At 42.5% G+C, this 17,906-nt stretch overlaps 1 non-coding gene across 1 annotated transcript; it reads left to right on the top strand.

Moving 5' to 3' along the window:
- The first annotated feature begins 828 nt into the window (after positions 1–828).
- Positions 829–935, top strand: LOC122092500. The gene has a single exon (XR_006144162.1). It is a non-coding gene; the product is annotated as a small nucleolar RNA R71 (small nucleolar RNA).
- The last annotated feature ends 16,971 nt before the right edge of the window (positions 936–17,906 follow it).

Below are 17,906 nucleotides of genomic sequence, written 5' to 3'. Positions count from 1 at the left end.
ATGTTTGTGAACTAACAGGCTGATGATGCCTAGGGTTAGGCTATGGTTGACTAGGTAAAGTTCCTTTCTCCCTCTCACACATAATTGAGACAACTTGAGTGAGTTCGCTCATAAGATTTTGATGGTTTGTCATGAGGAGGGCCATATTTTTTTCCAAGTCACTTATTCTACTTGCCTCTCCAGTGTTGGTAAACCCAGGGGGTTCCTGATAAGATGATAGGAGACGGGCCCTAGGAAAACTAGCCTAAGGTCCTACATTTGACCTAGGAAAAGTATTTTGAGAAAAAGATTGTTGTGCAAAGGGAGGCCTTTGGAGTCCAGGTTGACCTTGATTATGGAAATTGGAAGGCCCCTATTGGTTGCCCTGATTCCAAGAGAAATTTGGGTGATTTCTCCATCCTGGATTGTAGGTATTACTATATGGATTATTCTGGTATAAGGCATTAACACTATCATTAGAAGTGCCCTCAGAGGTGTTGGGGCATTATTCTAGGAGATGTCCAGGGGATTGGCACCATGCACAAATCTTAACCAAATTGACTGATGATGGCTCTCTAGGAACAATAGCCTCAGTTCTCTTGATTAGGCTATCCAAATGGGCTTCCTTGGCTACTATCCCATCCACAAAATATCCTTTTCCTCCTATGATTCTTTCACTCTCTTGGGTTGATTCCCACTCACGAGTTTTATCAATTAAGTCAAGTAAGAATTCCCATGCCTTTCCTTCATCTGTAAAGGATGTGAATCCCTCAGGGCACATAGACTATCATTTGTTTAGTTAGGTAATCAATACCCTCATAAATTATTTGACATAAATACCATAGGTCTAGGCCATGGTGAGGGCATTCTTGGAGTAGATCCTTGAATCTCTCTATAAGTTTGGAAAATGACTCACTAGGCTTTTTCATAAACTGAAGGATATCACTTCTAAGCTTATTGGTCTTGTGAGTTGGGAAAAACTTCTTAAGGAAGACAACTGTGAACTATTCCCATGAGGTTATGGAATTTGTGGGTAACCTATACACCCACTTCTTAGCTTGGTATTTCAATGCAAAAGTGATAAACCTAAGCTTAACAGCATCATCAGAAAGCTGTTGGATCTTAATTAGAACACATACCTCTTCAAATTCCCTTAGAAATAGGTATGCATCCTCAGAGGTCAACCCATGGAAGTGGGGCAACATAGTGATGTATTGAGATTTGAGCTCAAAATTATTGTCCTGGGCTTGTGGTAGAACTATGCAGGAAGGTTGGGTTATTCTAGCAGGGTAGAACCTATCTTTCAGAGATTTAGGTGAAGGGTTTTGCTGTTGGTCTCCCATATTGAAGGGTTTTAAAGAGAGCAAGCGTATAAGGTCACTACTTGTTGGATCTCTTCTTTCTAACCGATTCTTAGTATTACATACTTGAAAAAAATTGAACTTTAAAGACATGCTTCATAGCTTGTTCTTGTCACCTAGAACTAAGCCTAGAACTAGAACTTGAAAATTACAACTTCAATTACTTAAATAAGAAAAATAAAAGACTAAATCAAAAATAAAAGTGCTTGCATTAATTGAATAAAAGAACTTACAAAAGTGTTTAAAGCATAAACCTAGAACTAGAGATAGAGAATGAGAAAACTAGAAAAAGAGATATAGCAAAAAAAAAAAAACTCTAGAAGAAGAATGAATTAGAGAGGAAGAGAGGGAAAATTTTTTAGAGTTTTGTGGACTCCCTTTTATAGGGAATAGGAGAGAGAGAAGGACGTCCAAGGGTGGATCCCCTTGGATGATTTTGTGGTGAGGTGGAGGAGAGAGAAGAGAGAAAACGTGTGGGGAGATCTCCCACAATTTTCTTGCCTTTCTTCCCTATGTTTCTCTTTTTTTTTTTTTTCTATTTTTCTCTCTTCTTGCACAAGAAACCCCCCTCAAAAAAATAGCAGCTAAAAGGTTCGAACTTGAGACCTCCTAATAAGGAAGAGATTTTGCACACCACAACTCACCAACTACGCTAGGTAGTTGTTGTTACCGAAAATGAATCTTCAATTACTTAAGGATGTGGTCCATTGATCCTTGTTGGCATTTGGAATATTCCTTATACCATTGGGACAACTGCAGATGGGCTGGTTCTGCATCTCGGTTCAGTTCTGATCCATTATTCTTTTTCTTGCCCGAAAAGAATAATCACTTGTACAGTTGACCAAACGAATGTGTACTTTTAATTGAACACATCCATCTTGCTCAGAATTTCATCCTCTTCGTAACCATGAAAAGAAATAAACCTCTTTACGTGTAAAATTGGAGATATAGCACCCGATAGTCCTTAAGGCATTGAAAGTATAAAACCTGCAAAAAGAGAGTAAAACCCAAGGTAGCTCCATTCTAAATATGTAAAATGCATGATTTATTACCCTAGATTTCACACATAAATGTACTCAGCACTAGCCATCCAAGGCATGTTTTGACCAGAATAAGAGTAAATTGGACAATTGGCCATACATATATCTTCTGACCTTAGCAAAGAGAGTTTAGGTCAAACTAGCAATCTAAGGCATTTCTTGAGCTCAACATGGTTAAATTGGTCATTCATTCAAGGTATATTTTGAGTTTAACAAAGGTGTTTCGGTTAAACTGGGCATCTTTGGCATCACTTGGCATTGGAAGGATTAGCAAATCAAAAGTGATTTTCTAGGTTTGAAGGTGAGTTTTTCTCTTTATGGCTGCCTGGCCAAAGGCAATTGGCCTATTGTAGACAACCAATTTTGTCACCCTCCCCCGGCTTTGATGACTTATAGATCTTGGGTGCGACCTCTCACTTCTGATCAATAGAGATGACAGATGACTGAGGACACCCAACCCAGCAACATTCCATACTCACCTAAGAATCCCAGAAATCCTGTGCGAGAGAAAAGAAGGGTCCAATTATGACCTCTTGTATACAAAGGAATCTGGTTCAAAGTGACCATACAATGGATAGTACTCAGAATCACGATTCCAACAATATATGGTATGTCAAAATCCGACCGTCGGATCTATCGCAATCATTCCTGGAAAAATCACATCTCGCGCGTGCGCCCCGCTGCCTTACGCGTGCCCTACCTACCTCGTGCACTCCTCTTCTTGCCCTGCACGTGCCCCTGCATACCTCTCATGGGTTCCCTTGCCTACCTTGTACACCCATGCTGCCCCACGTGTGCCCCCGCTACCTTGCATGCGCCTTCACGGGCCTCGCGTGCCCCCGCTACCCTGTGCGTCTCCCACATGCCTCACGTGCCCCCAGTGCCTTACGCATGCCCCCACTACCTTGCGTGAGCCCCCGTTACCCTGCACGTGACCCCTCTACCTTACGTGCATGCCCCTTGCCTGCCTCACGGCCCCCACTTGCTTCCCATGTGCCCACTACTTGCCATGTGCACCAACCTACCTCACTCGCGCCCATGTCTGCCCCGCGCACCCCTTGCCTCGTGTGCTCCTCCTAGCTTTGCATGCCCTTACCCAACCCTGTTGCTTTTGCCAATAACAAGAATCTTCACTCCGATGATATGAGTTGTAAAGAGATTCTCCCTTCACACATTGTGCACTTTGAACTGCCCCGCTAGCATACCCTACACCACGACCTCCCATTGGCCCAAAAATGTATCTTTTCATCTCATTGGCCCAAAAAATAATCTCTACACCTCCTTGGCCAAAGAAATTCACCTTTCACCCCATTGGTCCAAAAATTCATTTTGTTACCGCATTGGTTTAGAAAAATCATTTTTTTACCCCATAGCCAAGGAAATCCCTCTTTCCTCCCCATTGGTCCAAAATATGTATAAATACCTCCCCTCCTTTCGATTTTTCACACTCAAGCCTCCGAGTGAGCACCCCTTGTAGAGAAGCTCTACCCTCTTTCCTCCCCTCCCCCTTAAGGTTCTTCAAGTCTTTAAAGAGATCTTTATAAGATCCGAAGTGTTCTTTGGGCCTTCGAAGTTCTTCAATCATTTGCTTTTTTGAGTGAGCATTTTCTGCAAGAGAAACTTTGCCTTAGTCTCCCCCCCTCTTTTGAGGTTTTTCAAGTCTTCGAAAAATTCTTCATAAGATCTAAAATGTTCTTCGGATATTCAAAGTGTTCTTCGGGCCTTTGAAGTTCCTCAATCATTTAAGTTTCCGCCTAACCCTCCCATAGCCTATTCCTAGCGGAAGCTCTGCCACAGTGCCATCTCAGCCTAGCTCTCCGATAGCCTAATGCCAGCAGAAGCTCTGTCAGAATGCCACCTCAGCCTAGCTCTCTCATAGCCTATCCCCAGCGGAAGCTCTATCGGAATGCCACCTCGACCAAGATCTGGAAGTGACACCTTAGTCTAAGCCCGAAAGTAATTGTTCCAAGCCAGAACTCTATCCGAATATTACCATAGTCAGCATCTCTCAAAAAAATAAAGTTGGAGGTCAAGAGCATCTTCCCCTAAGCTGGGAGAATCCACAAGAAAGCTCGTGCCAGCACTAATTGGGGGTCCACCCCTCTTGACCTGAAATAGGGGTCAAGCTTAGGTATAATTTCTCACCCAAAATTAGCATAATGTAGACTTTATATTGACCTTGTTTTAATGTATATAATTATTTAAATTCAGTCAATGTATATATGTGTGATAATTAAGCCATACATACAAAATAGGAATAATTATGGAAAATGTTCGTTCTTAAGCATCTGTAGGATGACCGGTTGAACTAGGTAGATTGGGTGCCTAATACCTTCCCAACTCTATAACCTGACTAGTACCCTAAATCTCTGGACCAGACCAACTTTTGGGCCCTTTTCTCTGGAATTGGGCCAACCCCTGAGTCATAGGCCCATAAGACTAGGTGGCGACTCCAAATCCTTTTACAGAATCCCAATCCCCCATATTGGACCATCATCAAATCCCTATCTCAATGATGACCTTTACACTCCAGTGAAGTAGGCATCCACGTATCTCTGAGCGGCGGTACGGCGGTGTAAGGCCCACGGTTAAGCACACACGACACACCACTCCCTAAGAAAGAGAAAGAGAGGAGAGAGGGCTAAATGCACATCTTTTTCCCCCCAAGGGGAGAGAACCTCTGGCCGCTACCCTCACATTGGTGACTCCAATGGGACCTATGAAGTTTCCGATACTAAATGCTACCATTAAATTCAAGAACATTTTCCTTCCACCACATATGTTTGAAAACATGTTTGGCTAACCTCATGTTTGTAATTTTCTTCGCTAACCGCGTCATGCATCGTGCTCAAAGTGAAATCATTTGGCAAGGGACTCCCTATCATGCCTGCACCCTCGGGGAGGTCAGTGTATGTCATGGAGAGTACTCTGAGAGAAAATGGTAGCCGCTTCCTGTACAAGGGTGTGGGGTATTGTTAACGGTGAGGATGTTAGTATTCATGTCAGCACCCTCAGGGAGGTCCGTGCACTTTATGACATTCTAAGATTGAATAATGATATTCCTGCATTACACTTTTGCACACAATCACTCATGGTTCCACCACCCTGTGGCCAGTTGCTTAACCTCATGTGTAGTCATGAATAATGGGCAAGGAAGTCACCCCCTTGATCTCATACCTTTGGATATATCAAGCATATATAGATCCTATCAAGGAAGCCTTGTCAGTCCTATTGCATCCACTGCATACTCGCATCATGTAGGAAATAGATGGAGAACGCTAGGAATGCCATGAGCTAATCTAAAGAATTTGTTTGAGGTCTTGAAAAGGAATCTTCCTATAATGCATTTTAGTCATAAAGAAATGCTCTCTCAAATGGGTTTCGGATAAAAGGTGTCTTTCCTCCTTAGATATGAGATATAGATGATTGGGTGTACGTGACTCCGGGGTGATTCCTATCTAAGTTCCACAAAATACCAATTAATCTAAATGACCCGAGGAAACTAGGAGGAATCTCAGCTAGTGGGATAAGATTAAGGAAAGTATGACTTTATTGGCCGAGAATGTCTTATAGGAATGTTCTGGTCAAGCCATTTGTGTACCTCCCACTTATGACATTGAGTGGACTAGGGGCATCAACCCTTATCCACTCCCCATCATTAAGTGGACTAACTTTGGATGAATCATTGGTTGACAATTGAGTGAATGAATAAACAAAGGGTTGGGAATACGAGAATCCTAAAATAAGCTACTTTTGGTTCAGGCACAATTTCACATCTCAAGTATTCTCCGTGGTCCATTTGGACATGCTAGGGTAACCGGTTGACTCGCTTAAGTCCAGTGTCACCTTCATCGTCTCTCTGAGACTGTCTACCGCCAAGTGATTACAGCCCAGTTCACATAGATCCACACAACCTTGAACCACCCGAGCAAGCATGGGTCCACCCTGTAGAGACCTTGCAGATAGAAATGGCTGAGGTCAAGAATGGATTGTCCCAGATATTGCATATGCTTCGAAACCCTCCCTGGACTAATCCCAGGGACGAACCAGCACAGGCTACAGGAGCATTGGAACATAATAGACCCAGGGGTCATCGTGGGAATTTTTCCTGAGTAGACTTAGGAGAACCAGAGCAAGCAAGTTAGGCCAACTGGTCAACGAGGAGTTTCACCTTCTCGTCCGAATGGTCAACGTGGAACCTATTCCCGGGTCCCTCCGCCCCGAGTGGTGATTGAAGATGAGGAACAGGAGTTTGTGGCGCACGTCCAAATGGAACCTCCAGAGATAGAGAGATAAGAAAAATTTGGACGAGAAGGAAAGAGTTCAGAAAGTCAAGTGGTGGATTCCAATGAGATAAGATTCTTCTCCGGGGCAAGAATCCCTGAAAAGTTCAAATGGCAAACTAACAGATTTGATGGGTCAGGGGACCCCAAGAATCATCTCAAAGTCTTTCTTAGCATCGCCAAGTCATGGTAGCTTGCTAACAACCAGATGGGACAAGCTTTTATATTAACCCTGTCAGGGCCAGCACTGAGGTGGCTCACACAGTCTGAGTCTGCCCAAACCCATAATTGAACAACAGTAGTGAAAGCCTTCACCAAGCAGTACTCATACAGCACCAAAGTGGATGTGAAGCATCAGGAGCTTGAAACATTGAGGCAGTAGCCCAAAAAAGGATTCACCGCCTTCCTAATGAGGTTCAGAGACAAGGCCGCCAAGATGGCAGACCAACCTTCTAAAGCAGAGCAAGTAGAAATATTGATTGAAAACTTGTCAAAGCCTTATTATGATGTCCTCTATTACCAACATCTGTAAACTTTTGATGCCTTGATAGCCACCTGCATACGTGTGGAAAACAAAATTCTAAGGGAGGCTTAGTATCAAGGATCCTCCCAAGATATAGGAAAGAATACCAGAGTTGGACTAGGAAATGGTCCTGAAACCAATGTGGTAGGCATAGTCCAATAGTTGATATCACCCGTCACCTCTTCACAACCGTTTGTGATACAAGCAGATGCTCCTATTCAGAAGGCTCCTCACCAAGGAGATAGTTCACTGATTTAGGAATGTCCGTGATCACAGTGTATGAGAAGCTAAAGAAACAAGGATTGCTAGGGATAGTAGCTCCAAGGACAATCAGCAGCCCTCCCCCAGCTTGGTATAGGGACCATGAATATTGTGCTTACCACACTCAGAAGGGGCATAACAATGAAATATGCTTGGGTCTTCAACATGCAATCCAGGATTTGGTAGATAACGGGACTATTGATGTCAAAGTTAAGCAACCTCCCAATGTTAATACCAATCCACTCCCAGATCATGGAACCGTCAATATGCCATCAATGACAAATGACTGGCAAGATTGGGATCTTCATTTCTTCAATCCAACTCATCTTATTAGATACTCCAAGAAGTACCATGTTGAGAGGGATAATAAGTGGAAAGAGAAGTTGCTGCTTGTACAAAGGTTGTCCCTTCCTCCGGATATAGTAAGGCATATCATCAACTTCATTAAGGAGGCTTGTCGAGAGGAGTGTAGCTCTTTTCGAAGGGCTATCCACATGTACTGTGCAGATAGTCACTTTTTTCGTCCCATATTCTATGATATTGGAGTTCCCCACGATAATCAGGTGAGCAATGTAGATGAAGAAGCAACAAAGTGCGATCCCACTCAACTCATCGCACCCAATGCTCAGAAGAGTTACATGAATGCCCACACCTATAGGAAAGTAATGAGTTAGGGCCAAGGTCATGAAGACCCCCAAAAGAGAAGAGTCATCAGAAGAAGAATCAGAACATCTGATATATGATAACCCTCTTTCATCATTAACAAGAGGGTTCACTGTACCATACCATCAGACTCTGCCATACTACCAACCTATGCCATACCATCAACCTCCACTATACCATCATCCTTCACCCCACCATCAGGGGGAAGGAACAGCATCATCATCTTACCACCCCCTATCTTCATCATAATACCCTATCTCCTACATCACATCACCCTCATATCACCCCGCCTCATATCCCTCATCACCCTCAGACCATTCCCATTCTCAAGATTCAGTGGATAACCCAAAAGAAGGATGGATGGGTGGATACAGTTGGAAGGATATACTTGCATTACCGGATTTTTGAAAGATGACCTCATCAACAGGTTCGGTGAATGTCTTAGGAGAAAATCAAATTGTTGATCCTACTCTTTTGATTCAAACAACCATACCTCAGGAGGACAATCCGAAGGCAATTAAAGAAGTCACAGATGACCTCCTCAGAGTAGTAATGGCATTGGCAATAGGGAAATAAATCAAAGAGCACACTTCCCTGATCCACATAGGGAGTGACACAGAGGATGATGAGTCTGGTTTGATTAGGCTTCGAGCCAATGAGGTCAAGTCTGGCCCTGTGGAGATCTTTCGATCCATACGCTCTGAATATTATGAACGTTTGGATGCAGGGGAATTTGAGGGTCATGAGGAATCTGATGAAGGACCAAGTGAGGGGGAAATCAGTGAAGCAGAGGACAGTGACGATGACGATGAGGATGAGAGTGAGGATAGTGATGATGATGATGACTCTAATTCTCAAAGCAATGATGAGTACTAGGACTAGGATGACATTGATTACCAGGGACCTTGGGATAATAATGAAGATGATGAATCTGGGTATTATTCACCCAGAGATCCTGGAGGATATTCTATGTATGCTATCAGTGAAGATGACACGATGATTGACCCCACAGATGATATCCAGTCAGCACTCATGATCCACATGGAAGGGGAGGAGTCGACATCAGATTTAGAAGATAGTGAAGGATATGAAATCATTATTGAAGGTGAAGCAAACCCTATAACAGAGCACATGAGTAGCATCTATGGGCATTTGGTTGAGATAAAACTTGAGGTTGATGAAATTGACCAAATGTTAGGTGAAGTGGCCATTAGTGAACACTACTACACCGAACAAATGGAAAACCTTGAAAAAGTAGGAGGACATGACACACTAGCAGAAATGATAGATATGGCAGTCAAATGCCTTTCCAATGCAGTCATGAAAGTGTGAGCTAGGGCTCTTGATATTTGCAGAGGACCTCGACTTCCCACCCTAAACAGGGAAGGAGAATCTGAAGAAAAGGATGATCCCATGGTGGGGATAATTACCATAAAAAATAGTGAGAATGAGGATTGCTATCCCATAGAGATTATTGTAAAGAAACCTGTCAGTATAATGGAGACTCGAAGTAGTAGAGATTACAAAGGCAAGGCCCTAGCAATAGAACAGTCAAGGACTATTGAGGCTGGAATAAGTGGCTTGAAGAAAGAATCGGTGAATCCAGTCTTGGCTCAGCTTAAGACGGCCTAGGCTAATATCTCAATTTGGGGATTATTGATGGCCTCCCCTTCACACTGTGAAGCAGTCTTGAAGTCCCTCACCAATGTGTAAGTACCGATTGAGATAGATCCAACACATCTCGCACAAATAGTAGGGACAACATATGTAGTGCAGTCATTGATCTTCTCAAACTCCAAACTCCTCCAAGGAGTCCAGCACAACAGGGCTTTGCATATCACAGTGGAGTGCCTTGATGAGGTCGTTCCCCAGGTCCTCATTGATAATGGATTTGTTTGAATGTTCTACTCTTGAGGTTGGCCAAGAGCATTGGTGTTAATATGGAAGAAATGAGGCCATCAAATCAGACAATATGGGCATTATGACAACACCAAAAGAGAAGTTCTTGGAATCCTCACCTTCACCATAATAAATGGCCCGGTGAAGTTTAATATTGATTTCCAAGGCATTAACATACCAGCGTCTTTCAACATGCTCCCGGGAAGACCGTGGTTGCATCATGCAAGGGCTGTAGCTTCCAATCTCCATTAGAAAATGAAGTTCGTTCACGAGGGGAAAGAGATAACAGTACCCAGAGATTCTGAAATGGTTAATACTTTAACCAACATTGAAAAGGGAGAAGAACAAGACCATGAAGTCCAACTTAGTGGTTTTGAGATAGAAGGAACTTGTGCGGCCCTTGCCAAGGAAGCACCAGAAGAAAAAATCCTGACTGACTATGAAGCTATCTGAGCCCGCCAGTGAGTCAAATGATGAAGAACATGCAATACTTTTCTATGATGGGACTAGGAAAGTATCATCATGGTGTTTCAAGGTTACCTACTTTGGTGGTGAGCAAAGGAAGAAGTGGTCTGGGGTACACTCCTCCAACCCCTGGGCCAAAAAGCAACATTATCGGCAAGAGGTAGAAGATACTAAGAATGATAAGGAAAATATCTGCCTCTTACTACCCCACTCTCAATGGATATTTTGTGAGGGAAGGAGAAGATTCCCCTTTTGCGGTAATGTTGAGCAATGTTTGATGAAACCGCTGCAAAGATACAACAAGGATTCGAAGTGTTCTTTCAAGATGAGTTCGACTAGGTGACTCAAGAGGTAGAATAATAGCAAGCCAAGGACAGTGTTCAGGATAGCTACATCACTGGAATAGCGGAAGAGGTCGTTATTAAAGATGGGTTCTCCTCTAAAAATCCTACAACATTGATCTGGTAAAAGGAGGCACCTAGTCCTCGAGTCCTCCTGAAGAGAGAATGGGAAAAGAAGATAAGACTCATCTAGAGTTTGCAACTTTCCATTAATCTAAAGAACCATATTTGTTCATTTCTACTAGAACCATGAGCTCAGGAGCTACATGAGCTCAGGAGCTACATGAGCTCAAGCCCAGGCCCTTTCGAGGAAGGAGCATATATGCAAAGTAAAGAAGAGCACAAAGAATGATGGTCTGCATGTATTGTGCTCAAATCAACTGCAACTGGAAGGTCCGTGATGGTGGTCAGAGATGTGACCAAGGAGCAGGGATGGCCTCAATCAATAGGCTTGAAAAGTTAGACTTCATAGAAAGGGGATTGAGCAGTATCCATCGCTCCTTACACCTCAAAAAGTTCGGCTTCAGAAAGCATGAGGTTGATCAACTTGTATTTGTGAAAAAGTAAGCATCTATCAAAGAGAACCATGTCAGCACCACTGAAAAGATAGCAGCAACCTTCCTGGAAGAAGAAAAAGGCCCTCTTCCGCATTTGCTCATCCATCGAGCCGTTGACCCACTCCTGAATTGGACAAGCATTAGGGAAAACTTCAAGTTTACTCATGCTACCGAGTCAACCAACCTGAATACCACTGATAAAAGCATCAAGTCAGTTGTCGAGTCTGTAGTCGAGTCTGTTGTTAAGTCTACCATTTATGATTAAGTGTTGGCCTTCCCTCTCGAGGAAAGTCCAGAGTCTATGTATGTCAAGTCTGTTACTCCTTCTTTCAGGAATGAAATTTCTAATTTCGAGTATGATTTGCCTCCTTTTTTCGATGATGGTCTTAATAAATATCATAAGTTATTAAAACAATGCAAACTAAAGAAAGCCCAACCCATCCATGAGGATACCCGGGTTTTTAATCTAGGAACCGACCAATGCCTTCAAGAGGAAAAAATTGGTACTACCCTAGATGATGAAGAAGTAGAACGAATGATTAGTCTTCTGAAGGAATTCGTCAAAGTCCTTGCTTGGTCTTATGAGGATATGCCTGGGATAGACCCTAACATCGTGCAACATCGTTTGCTGACCTATCGTGGGGCAAAACTAGTCAAACAGTAGCTCAGAAGAATGCATCTAGAATGGAGTGAAAAGATCAAAGAAGAAGTTGTGAAACAGTGGAATGTAGGGTTTCTACAAGTGGTGAAATACCCCCAATGGTTGGCTAACATAGTACCAATGCCAAAGAAAGATGGCAAGGCACGAATGTGCATAGATTTTCGAGATCTTAATAAGGTAAGCACTAAGGATGACTTCCCATTACCTCACATTGATGTATTGTTTAACAACATAGAGGGGCATGCCTTGTTATCATTTATGGATGGATTCTCGGGATACAATCAAGTGAGTATGCACCCAGAGGATCGTGAAAAGACAACCTTCACCACTCCATGGGGAATTTATTGTTATAAGGTATTTCCCTTTAGATTGAAGAATGCTGGGGTAAATTATCAAAGAGCAGCTACGGCCATATTACATGACATGATGAACAAAGATGTGGAATACTATGTGGATGACATGACAATGAAGTCAAGGGATCAGCAGGGGCATATTCCCTCACTAAGACATTTCTTTGAGAGGATCAAGAAATATTTGCTAAAGTTGAATCCTCAGAAGTGTGTATTCGAGGCAACAACATGAAAATTGTTGTGGTTCTTGGTGAGTGAAAGAGGCATCGAAGTCAACCCTATCGAGATCGAAGCAATCTATGAAATGCCCACGCCTCGCACTGAGTAGAAAATACGAGAATTTTTAGGTCATATCCAGTATATCAGTAGGTTCATAACTCATCTGACTATGATTTTTTAACCAATCTTCAAGTTGTTGAAGAAGGATCAGCCCACAAAATGGAATGACTAATGCCAACAAGATTTTGATAAGATCAAAGGATACCTCATGAACCCACCAGTATTGACACCACCGGTGGAAGGAGAACCACTTTTGTTGTACTTATCAGTAGGAGAATATTCTATGGGCTCGTTTGCTAGCATAAAAGGAGATAGAGAAGGGGGTAGAGCATGCCATATACTACCTTAGCAAGAAATTCTTGGAATATGAGACACGGTACACATCTTTGGAAAGAATGTGTGATGCATTGATTTGGACAACGAAAAGGCTGCGACACTACATAGTCGCTTATCCGGAACGTTTGATCTTAAGGATGGATCCAATCAAGTACCTCTTTGAGAAACCAGCTCTAATAGGAAGGATGGCTTGATAGTTGATATTGTTATCAAAGTTTGACATCACTTACGTCGCTCAGACGTCTATCAAGGGGCAAGCTATAGCCGATCATTTGGCTGCCCACCCCATAGAGGACGGAAGAGCTATGGATGCTGTCTTCCCAGATGAAGAAATCATAGCAATAGAAGAAGAAGAAACAGCAAATGAATGGCATTTGTTCTTTGATGGAACAACTAATCAAAAGGGGTGTGGTGCGGGAATATTGTTTGTCACTCCTGACGGCCTTTACTTGCCTTCAACTTCCGTTTTGATTTCCCCTGTATCAACAATATTACCAAGTATGAAGCTTGTGCCTTGGGACTAGAAACAGCCCTGACCATTGGGGTAAAAAGGATCAAGGTATATGGTGATTCACCCATTGTCATCTGTCAAACTCAAGGAAAGTGAAAGACCAGAGATGAGAAATTGAAGCCGTGTCAAAAGCATTTGGAAGAAGTGATTAGACACTTTGAGAAGATCTCGTTCGAATACTTCCAAAGAAATAACAAATAGTTTACCAATGCCTTGCAACCTTGGCTTCCATGGTAGAATGCAATCCTATGGCTAGGGTCCGACCATTCTTAGTGGAATAAAGAAGCAAGCCCATTTATCAGAATTCGGTGAACTCTCTCACCATAGATGGTCGGTCTTGGTTTGCTCATATTGTTGATTTCATCAGGGAAAGGAAGTACCCAGTTGAAGCCGCAGATAGAGAAAAGAAATTTCTAAGGAGATATGCCACCCAGTTTATCCTTCAAGGGGACTTATTATACAAGAGGTGCTATGATGGAATACAGTAACTGTGTATAGATGAAAAGCAAGCTGCAACAATCATGGAAGAGATTCATCAAGGCCTTTGTAGATCCCATATGAATGCCAAGATGCTAGTTAAGAAAATTCTTCGACTAGGATACTATTGAACACAATGGAAGCAGATTGTGTGAGTTTTGTCAAGAAATACCACAAATATTAGATATTTACCAATATACACATCCCACCAACAGAGTTTCATTCACTTAGTTCTCCTTGGCCGTTCTCTACTTGGGGCATTGATAGCATAGGGAAGGTTAACCCTAAAGCATCCAATGGTCACGAGTTCATCTTGGTAGCCATTGATTATTTCCCCAAGTGGGTAGAAACTTAGTCGTATGTAGTCCTCACATCTGCTAAGGTGGAAAAATTCATCCAAGAAAATATCATCTGCCGATATGGAGTGCCCTAAGAGCTGATATCGGATCAAGGATCCCATTTCTGGGGCAAAATTAACAAGATCTGCACTAAGTTCGGTATCAAAAGGCACCGCTCTACCACTTACAAGCCACAGACCAATGGGGCAATAGAAGCAGCTAACAAGAACATCAAAATCATCCTACAAAAAATGGTTAAAACACACAAGGATTGGGCGGATAAGTTTCCACTTGCTTTATGGGCATATCGGACCTCTTATGATCCTCAACAGGGGCAACTCCTTTCTCCTTGGTATATGGGGCTGAGGCGGTCCTACCCGTGGAAATCCTTGTACCATCCTTAAGGGTACTACTTGATAGTCAGTTACCCAAAGGAAAATGGGTAAAATCCAGACATGATGAGCTCAATTTTCTTGATGAAAGATATATGAAGGCCATAGATAATCTGAAGAAATATCAACTGAGAATGGCAAGAGCCTTCAACAAGAATGTGAAGCCCCATCACATAGAAAAGGGTGAGCTTGTTCTTCGAGAACAAAGAGCCCCAATTCATGACCCAAGAGGAAAGTTTAGGCCCAACTGGAGTGGTCCATTCACTATTAAAGAGATTCTACTAGGCAAGGCTGTAAAACTCATCGATCTCAACAGTGAAGAAGTACCCGAACTGGTCAACATGGATCAGCTCAAGAGATATTATGTCTAAAAGGATGAATTTCCTGAACTACGCTAGACCTGATTCCTCTCAAGGGATACATAGACAACTTGACATGTGCAAGTGCGGTCCTAGATTAATAATCAAGGTATCTAAAAAGATCATCATAGCTTGTGTCCCCCAAGAATCTCCTTTTGGCATACAAGACCATTAGGTATCTGTCATTCACCTATGGTCCTCCAAATTATTATCCAGAATTCCACCTCCCAAAGGTCACCATCTGGTACCGGTATATCAAGGCCAGTTCATTCCCTATCCTTGATTAGTCAAAAAAAAGAGTTTGATGTAACAGTGGTAAAGGTTTGGTTGTGTCAATAGCTAATGAGTGATACTTTGACAAATCATCACCTCTCCTCTTTGTTTGTGATGACTGCAGGAAAGGTCATGGGCTCTTTGAATGAGACATTAAGAAAATGGACCTTGGACATCAACATGATGGCACCAGGACTGCTGGAATCTATGAATATGTCAATGCTCAGTCAGATTGGGTGTGTAGAATAATATCACAATTTACTCTGCCAGGTGCCTCAACACTGAGATACCAATCTTCATGTATTTCAATTTGGGTTAGCTGAGATCTGCCTAACTCTCGAAGAATTTCAAGTTTGTATGCTATCTCCACTAAGGGGCAGGTTAATCCAACCATCTTTGAAGGAAGATTACTCAAAGGAAATGTAGGAATTCTTCGGATGGGAAAAGGAGGAAATAAAATAGTTTATTAGATATTAGAAGATTAACATTCTGAAGGTGGCCAGGACCTTCACTCGGTACCTATCACTGGGAGGAATCCATCACCCAAGGTCACAGGATGCTTATCTACTTTGTATGATAGCTCACTATGTTCTCCAGACCCCCAGACGTGGTGCACCACTTGTTCTGATAGAAGTGGTAAAGCAATTAAAGGAAGGAGGTGAAATCATCCCTATGGTCCTCGTAAAGACACTCAAAGGATTTGAAGACATGAGCCATAGCCATAGATTTGGACTTGATCATTATTAAGGAAGTCCTACTATTTTCCAACTTTGGCTACTTGAAAAACTAAAGCTAATTAAGCCATTAAATGGAAGCCAACTCGGAGTTCTTTGCTACCAAGACAAGAGGGAAGTCCCAGAATTCAAGCTCGTCATTGATTGGAGAAAGTACCTACGAGGAAGAACTACATGGGATATTGTATGGAGATGTCCATGGTGGCCACAAGAGGGTTTTCTAATGAAGACCCCTGGATACAACTATGTCAGGTTGATGGGATTGACTCATATGTCTTTTTACTTGCCCACTTACATCATCCGACAATATGGACTGAAAGTAGAGGACCCAGAGGAGTTGGTGAACTTTTACCCACCCAAGAACTGTCTCCCCACATTGTTACCTACCTATCTAGCCTATGATAGGAAAGTCATTTCCATGTAATTCACTTGATAGTAAAGTGAGGTGATATTTGGATTTTCGTGTTGTTCTGATTCTTCTAATGAAGACTGGATTTATGGAATTGATCATGCCTAAAAATTCAAACTCATAAATAAAAGAGATTTTCTTTATGCTAAAGATAGATTTCCATTCATGAAATGCCAAGCTTGGAAATATAAAAAGATTAAAAAAAAAAAAAAAAGAATAAACACGGGGAGGGAAAAAGGAAAAGGAAAAAAAATATACATATGCCTGTGTTTGTAGGAACTACAAGAACAGATCCCTAAGAGTCAAAATCCTCATCTGAGCCATACTTGGCGTCATCCTCATGGAGCATCGAATAATTGGTAGGTTCCAATCCCGAGCTCGCTAACCTCTGAGTGAGATCCTGAATATGCGTGTGCTACCGGGCATTCTCTTGTTGGTAAGAGCTGACTTGGCTCCTTACTCTGCTTCCTAGGAAATATAAGGAATGGTCAAGAAAAAAAGAGTAATAAAGAAGAAGGATAAGGAAAAAAAAAAAAAAAAAAGGATGATGCCTTATCAAACACCACCTCACACAAACTTTGGTGCATCCTCCTAATCTCGGCGTAGGCCTCCGGAGACACCTGATGAAGACCATGTGAGTCAAAAGAAGTCAAAAGCCAATCAAATGAAAGGTGGTTGAATACTTACACAGTCATATGGAATGGGCAGCCCGAGAGAAGCATCTCTATCCAGTCTATGCTTCAGGAGCTGAGGGATACCAGGATGGGTTACATTAGGATAAGACCAGCTCGGGAAGCCATAAAAGGGGATGGTGGCCATCCTGAGAGATCCACCCACAGCAGTAGAAGGCCCAGCTTGGGATGGAACTGCAGCACCTGCTTGTGACTGAACAGAAGAAGGTTTTGCATGTTGTATCCTCTATTGAAAGGACATCAATCAAAGCCAAACAAAAAGGGAATTGAAGGACATTCAAGAAGGGAAAATATACCATTGAACCTCTGGGACCAAAGGGGATACAGACTGTCTCTTCCTCGAGGAATGTCTCATAATCCCTATTCTGGTCTAAGAAGGAGTCATCCCATATTCCTTCGGCCAATCTCTCAATCTGATCCATAGGGATGCGCTCTGGGTGATGCATAGTAGGTGGAGGAATACAAGGAGAGAAGCGCGTGTCGAAATCAAACCACCGGTATGTGATCTGCTCTCCCAAATACTCGGCATGGCCCCAGATACCCCTAAATAGAACTCGGTTCTCTGTTAAGTGCCTGACCCGAGCAACTTCGCCAAGGTCAGGAAACCTAAGGTGCTGAAACGGCTTCTAAGTAACCTACAAATTCAAGAAGAAGTAAGTACAACACAAGACAAAGGGAAATTTAGTGCCAAACATGACTTACCTCTGTAAGTCCACTAAGGAG

Source organism: Macadamia integrifolia, chromosome 10, assembly GCF_013358625.1.
Source record: "Macadamia integrifolia cultivar HAES 741 chromosome 10, SCU_Mint_v3, whole genome shotgun sequence".
Lineage (NCBI taxonomy): Eukaryota > Viridiplantae > Streptophyta > Magnoliopsida > Proteales > Proteaceae > Macadamia > Macadamia integrifolia.
This window is presented reverse-complemented; position numbering and strand designations above follow the sequence as displayed.